The sequence below is a fragment of the Castor canadensis genome, chromosome 5 (assembly GCF_047511655.1).
Source record: "Castor canadensis chromosome 5, mCasCan1.hap1v2, whole genome shotgun sequence".
NCBI classification, from domain to species: domain Eukaryota; kingdom Metazoa; phylum Chordata; class Mammalia; order Rodentia; family Castoridae; genus Castor; species Castor canadensis.
In genome coordinates, this window is record NC_133390.1 from 163,356,512 (window position 1) to 163,363,389 (window position 6,878).

Genomic DNA, 6,878 nt, shown 5'->3' on the forward strand with positions numbered 1-6,878 from the left:
ATGTCTATTACTTTACTGTTTCCTGGGAGACACCACAGTTCAAGGAATTCTTGAGTTTTTAGAATTTGATTTCTCTTTGAGAGCAACAGTCCCTTGCTCTGTAGGCTCTATCCAGTTCTGTCTGGCCTGCTTTGTCCCCTGCAGTAACTTCTCTGCTTCAGTTCTCCTTCTCCTTTCTGGAGCCAGCCCCTTCCTGCTTCTCCTCTGGCTTTTCTGGTGGAGCCCCATGATGTCTGCTCCAGCTGTTTATAATTACCTCCCGCAGGCTGCTTGGGGCGAGTGACTCAGCACTGAGCCCCATTTTGTTGTTGTTGTTGTTGTTGTTTTAAAGAACCAGATAGTTGTTTAACATAGTCTATTTACTATCACAGACATGAAATGCTCCTTTATGTTCCCTGTACAGGGTAACAGGCCTACAGTTCTCAAGTCACTTTGTGTGAATAGGTTAATTTTGAAGTAGAAGTAATGAACTTGAATCTTGCCTCTACCTGTACCAGTCTCCGAAACTCAGTTGTCTTATCTGTAAATAGGAGCAAGGATGAATACTTCACAGAGATGTTTGAAGTGAGAAAACGAATGTTAAAGGCCTAATCTAATGCTCACCCACTGGCGATATCTATATCTATATAGAGAGATAGATATAGATAGATAGATATAATTTCTGTTTTGTCTCAGGTATCTAGTCAACAACTAAATCATACAAATTCTTCCTTTAAACCATCCCTCATGTGTTCCGACTACTTCATCTCTAATTCGCCTTCTAAATGAAGTCGGAATGCTTTTTTCTGAACTTTTGCAATAACCCCCTGACTTACTTGTCAGCTTCTGATCTTTGTCTTTTTGACATTGGATTAAGTTTCTAAATTGTGATTTCTCTTCTTGTTGCAGTGTTGGCTCTTATCCCTTCCAGACTCAGACTCCCAGCTGCAGGTCTGAGTTGTGCCTGTATAGATTCAGCACCACCCTCCTAGTCCTCTGTGCCAGCTTGGACCCCGCCCAGGGTTATTTTATGTCTCAGCACACCCAAGTCATACTGGCAGATTTCCGATTTCCACAAAAATTCCACCTGGTCTCTAGATTTTTCACAATCTTGACATCCTTCTATTAATTTCTTATTACCTCCCTTTTAATCAAGTCTTGTGGCAGCTGGGGGTATCTTCCATCTTAAAAAATGAAATACACAAAATATGTAAAAATGTAAATAAAATGGACTATTGATACCCTTCTCATACAGTGTTGTATTAAATAAGAATAAAGGGTCAAAGTACCCAGTAATCACAGAAAATAGTCTATGGATCCCATTTTCTTTCTTTCCACTTCCTTGTTATATCTTGCCTATCATAGCTAGCATAGTGTCTTGGTTATTCTTCATGCTCTGTGTCATCTCTTTTCTTTACTACCTTTGTTTATCATATTCTCTCCCCCACAATTCACTCTACAGTGGCAATGAGCGCACATAAAATGCAGAGCACATGCTCACGTGTCTTTAAACACTAAGTAGCTTCATTTCAAAATGAATAATGAAACAACTAGAGAAATAACACAGAGGCATCAATAGAAATACAGTCAGAAGAGAGTCTTGAGCATGTCTTCTTCAGCTTAATATGCGTTTGTAGGATATACACATGGACTGAAGTAGAAAATGCTGATTTTGTAATATGTCTCTGTAGGGAAGTGGGTTAAGTAAGATATGAGATGAATTTGACATTATATATAGGCATGTATGCAAATGTCCCAATGAAATCCACTTGTACAGTTAATTTATGCTGATAAAAAATAATGGAAAAATGTCCATGAAACACCTGTAAATGTTATAGAAATATTAGCCAACACAGAAAATCTCAGTAAGTTTCAAACTCAAAAAGCAAATTAGAAAACAAATCATTGCCGTATTCAGAGCCCACCTCAATTTCTTCCTCTTTCAGAGAGTCTTCCTTAGAACTCTAAGCAAAATGAACATTATTACTTCTTCTCTGGAACCCAGCTGGTCTTCTCCTTCATTTGGAGGGTTTCCATGGCTCCAAAATAAACTCTTTCCTTGTGTTCCATCTTAAAAATTTGGAGAACCTTTGTTTCATCCATTCATTGATCCATTTGTTCAATTTCTCATTCTTTTATCCATTCATTCATCTGTTTGATACATTCACACATTTAAAATAATAAAAAATAATAAACCTGAAGCCATTCCTTATCACCAATCCTTAATCTCGGATGCATCCCTAATCCACCCTCTGGATGGCTTGGATTTTGCAACTCTTTGAAAGAACCTATAAACAACTGAAACTGTTGTGTAGGTTTTAGAGTGTTGGGAAAGTCATTTAAGATAAAAGCTTCATGAAGGAGGTGCAAATGACATTTATCATATCTACTACTTATTTTGTGGTATGAAAAGTACCTCGACTCTTTCTTGGCCCCTTTTCTGTAACCATGAGGATCCAAGTCTCCCATGTGGTCTGTTGTTCACTGAATGAACATCAACAACCAGGAGGCCAAGGGCTCCTCCTCGTCTTTCCATGATCCCATCTCTTGCCTTGCCTGACTCCTCTCTTATGACTTCTCTTACCACTCGGAAAATTCTCCCAAAGTCCTCTGTGTCTGGTCTTCCCTCTTCTTCCAACATGTCTCTGAAACTCATCATTTGAAAATATAGCCTTGCCTTCTCTGTGTTGGTCCTGTGCAAGGTAGGCTCAGCCCCTCCAAGGAATGAGTTCTTGAATGGGTTTGCACTCTTAAGCTTTTTTTTTTTTTGCTGCTGTGGAATGCCCTTATCTATTGGGCAGTCAATCAAGCATCAACTACCAGGTGCCATTATTGTTAAGGATTTCTCCTCCCAGAACTGGGGCTTGAACTCAGAGCCTTACATTTGCTAGACAGGTGCTCTATCACTTGAGTCACACCCCCAGCCCTTTGGTTTTAGTTTGTTTTTCAAGTAGAATCTCCTATTAGCTTTCCTTGGACTGGACATAATCCCCTTACCTCTATCTCCTGAATAACTGGGACCACAGATGTGCACCACCACACTCGGCTTATTTTTGAGATAGGGTCTTGATAACTTTTGCCCAGGTTGACCTCAAACCTTGATGCTACTGTTTCTGCCTCCCAAATAGCTGGGGTTGTAGGCATGTACCATCATGCCCACCCCAAGGATCCTGAGTTCAGAGAGGATTAAACACAAATTATGCCCTGCAAAGAATTATTAGATTATTGGTGAAAATAAACTCTTTTGCAAATAACTGTAGTAAACACAATACAACTTGACAAAGACTGTGATGATGAGATATATACATTCTTAGGTTCCTTCTGCCAATTAGAAGCCACATGTGCTCACTCATCATTTCATTCAAGTGCTTATTGAGCACCAAATATACTCTAGGTATTATAGATACAGTAATGAAAACAGAGACACAGTCTTTGCCCTGACAGACCACATAGTCTAGTGGTAGAGACAAATAATAGATAATTGAATAACTAATTACAACTTATGGTAAATGAATTCATTAATTCAATATTTGTTTATTAAGAACCAATGAGATTCTAAACACTGTGGATATAGTAGCAAAGCAGTATACATTTCCTGACTTCCTAGACCTTCTAGAAACCAAGATCACAAGATATTATAGTTTCGTGGTAAATGTTAAAGTGAAAAATGTAAAGCAAGAAAAAAGAGTAATAAAATACTGGGAGAGAGAGAGAGTGTTTGAAAGTTTGATGAATGTTCAAGAAATGCCTTTCTGAGCAAGAGGCTTCTAAAAAAGAACCTTAAAGAAATAAGGGAGCAAAGGCACAAAGATATCTGGGAGTAAGTATTCCTGGAAGGAAATGGGAAGTACAAAGATCTTGAAGTCTGGGTAAAGAAAAAATTAGTCCTAGGTAGAAAAGAATAGTATACCAGTGTTTGACAATGGCCTCTGTAAGGAGACAAACTTTATGCTGAAGAATCAAGGCTAAAGCAGTATTTCTACCTGGATTATATGACTGTATGTCCCACTTAAGATTTATATTTCTCACTAATTCCTGTGTTGCATACTCAATCCTGAGAAAAAGCCCACTCACAATGTCCCACTGTGGAAATGAGAATAACCTAAAGCCTCTCCATTTGGATCACTGGGGTCCCTTCCTCCACCTATGACCAAACTTCCACCCAGGCAAGTTCTCTCAATTTTAGTCTTCATGCATCTTCCTTTTCCAGATGTCGCCCGCTCTAAGGTCCCAGCATGCTTTGCAGTTAGTCCCAGCCAAGTTATGACACATTCACACTTCCCTGCAAAAGAAAAAGAGCAGCAGTATAGCTTCTGGAGACCTGATTATTTATGGGGCTTCAGTCTACTTGGAAAGCCTACAGAGAAAAATGACAAAGGAACTTGAGTGATGTTGCGTTATGTTCAATTCTCTTTTGCCATTTACTAGCTGTACGTCTCTAGGAATGTGAGCCTCGGTTTTCTCATTTGTAAACTAGGAACTTCTGTTCTACTTCACAGCTTTTGAAGGATTCAATAAAATAAATTAATTGAAGTACCTGACACATAATAAGTGTTCCACTGAATGTTTATTGAATGTGAGCCTTCAGTCTCCTCTTTGGTTAATGACACAAGTGTCAGAAAACTACTGATGAAGGGTCAAACCCAGCCCATGGCTTTTATTTACAAATAAAGCTTTATTGAGACCCAGCTGCACCATTAATTTCCACATTATCAATGAATGCTTAGGTGCTATGACAGCAGAATTGAGTAGATGCCGTGGAGACCATAGTAAAATATTTACTGTCTGGACCTTTACCCAAATATGTGCAACCTCTGGTTTATTCCATCATGGAGTACTATATAGCACTGTGTTTGCCACAGAATCTGTACCCATGCTTCCTGAGGCCAAATACTGATTTTATCTTTTACTAACTTTGGAACTCTGAGCAAGTTATTTATCTTATCTGTATCTTAGTTTCCACATCTACAAAATAGAAATAACTAATTTATTACACTGGGTGGATGTGAGCCAATCTGGTAAGTGCAACACACCACTAGGCAAATGATATTGAACAGCATAATGAATACAATTTGACTATTACATACCTATTTTATGTAAATATATATATTTCTGTGCTACCCAAGCATTCTGTTCATTAAACTGGGACTGCAGATGATTTTCAAAATCAACCAGAAACCCAAGGATAATGACTAAAATGCTTTTAGTCACCAAGTGACTTGTGCAAGGCTCAGGACTCCAGGAGCTAAGCCCCACCCATCTGCTTCTCTCCATGGTTGTTCGTTTTGCTCCCTCTGTCGGACCTGGTTTCTAATCTGGATTGAGAATTCAGGCTTCTAGAGGAGGCTGCCCTTGCCATGGCCTTGGTAGGTATGGGCACGAGTCATTGCTGACCCCAGGGCCTTTGCTGGTGAGGAAGAACCTCCCTTCCATATGGTAAGGTAAGAACACCTGAAACAATCATTGGCATAGACTGAACACCCTCACTAGCCTGAAAGTGGATCAGACCAAGAAAAGGAAGGGCATCTTCCAGGGACCCTTGTGTGCCACTGCGAGGACATATTGAACACAATTTGCAGCTGAAGGTCAAGGGCTCACATAGCAGTTTAGGTAGAGAAAAGAACTAGAATAGGCAGCCCAGGACAGATCCCTGATGCCCTAGGTGAGACCACTTCCCGGAAATAGAAATACAGGTATTGAGTGCCCAAAAATTAAAACACAAGAGCTCTTTTTGTAACAATAGAGACTACACAGATGTTTGTCTATACTACCAATAAGGATCAAGAATCTGAAAGCTGTATGTATACCACTTTGCAAGAGACAATTAAGGGTTGCCTAAAGAGACTAAGAAGAAATGTGTGTGTGTGTGTACGTATGTGCATAAACAACTATACAACCATTAAGAAATGATATGGACCAAGCAGCATATGAACATTGAATTCATCCACAATGTAAGATTTCTATCATTTCTGAAAGTGACTCTGATTTGCCTCCCATGATAACACTATTTGCTATGTCAAAATAATCTAAAAAAATCTTCTTAAAGTTTTGGAATAACATGTGTACAAAAAGTCTTACAAAGTTGTAAATTCAATTACACAGATTTACATACCATTTTTGTTGGCAAGAGCACAGTCTCATGGTGACATCATGTGAACAGGACGGGAACTTTTGAGTAGCTATCAGTAATTGCTGAAGAAGACTTCCCATATGGATCAAAGGGAGTTTGATCAAGAGCCAAGCCACCTGTGGGGAGTGTTCCAGAAGCTGCTACCACCTCATCCTGAATGGATAAAGATATTTGTGCTTCAAATCTAGGGCTCCAGCCACACCCCAGGTGTGGCAATATTTGGGAGCAACAGTCCTGTCAAGGAATGCAGGTTACTATTGAGTTGGTATGCTTGAGCCAAGAAATTGTCTTTACCAAATGAGGACATCTTGAAAAATAAAGACCTCAGCCAATGATGCCAAGAACTCTCTTGCTCCCAGAGTAAGATAACGTTCTATCTTAAATAACCAGCCTGGTCTTGTGAACTTTTCAAGTAGGTAACTAATTTATTCACTAAGAAAAACAAAATTTTATTTCTCATCTATTCTTTCTCTGGCTTTATTATGACTTCAGATTCACAACTGAGCATGAGCCAACTCCCAATGTAGGACCTCCCTACCAGAATGGGAACTGGTATATAATAGGCTCTCAATAAATTTACATAGACTTTCTGATTGACTATGTTCTCTTAAAGCAAAGAAATATAAATCAGTTATGCATTACCTGATGCTACACCACATAGAGCATAATCTCAAACTTGCTTCTACAATATTCCTGTCTGTTAATAGCAATTGAACACATCAAAATATAATATTCTGGCAAATTTGTTCTGATGTTATCTAAATAAATT

The 6,878-nt window shown here is 39.0% G+C and overlaps 1 long non-coding RNA gene across 1 annotated transcript; it reads right to left on the minus strand.

Annotated features, from left to right (window-relative positions):
* Positions 1 to 3,497: 3,497 nt before the first annotated feature.
* Positions 3,498 to 6,432, minus strand: LOC141423136 (uncharacterized). Its single transcript, XR_012447787.1, has 2 exons — positions 6,092 to 6,432; positions 3,498 to 4,261 (listed from the first exon to the last, which is right to left on the minus strand). It is a non-coding gene; the product is annotated as an uncharacterized lncRNA (long non-coding RNA).
* Between the last annotated feature and the right edge of the window lie 446 nt (positions 6,433 to 6,878).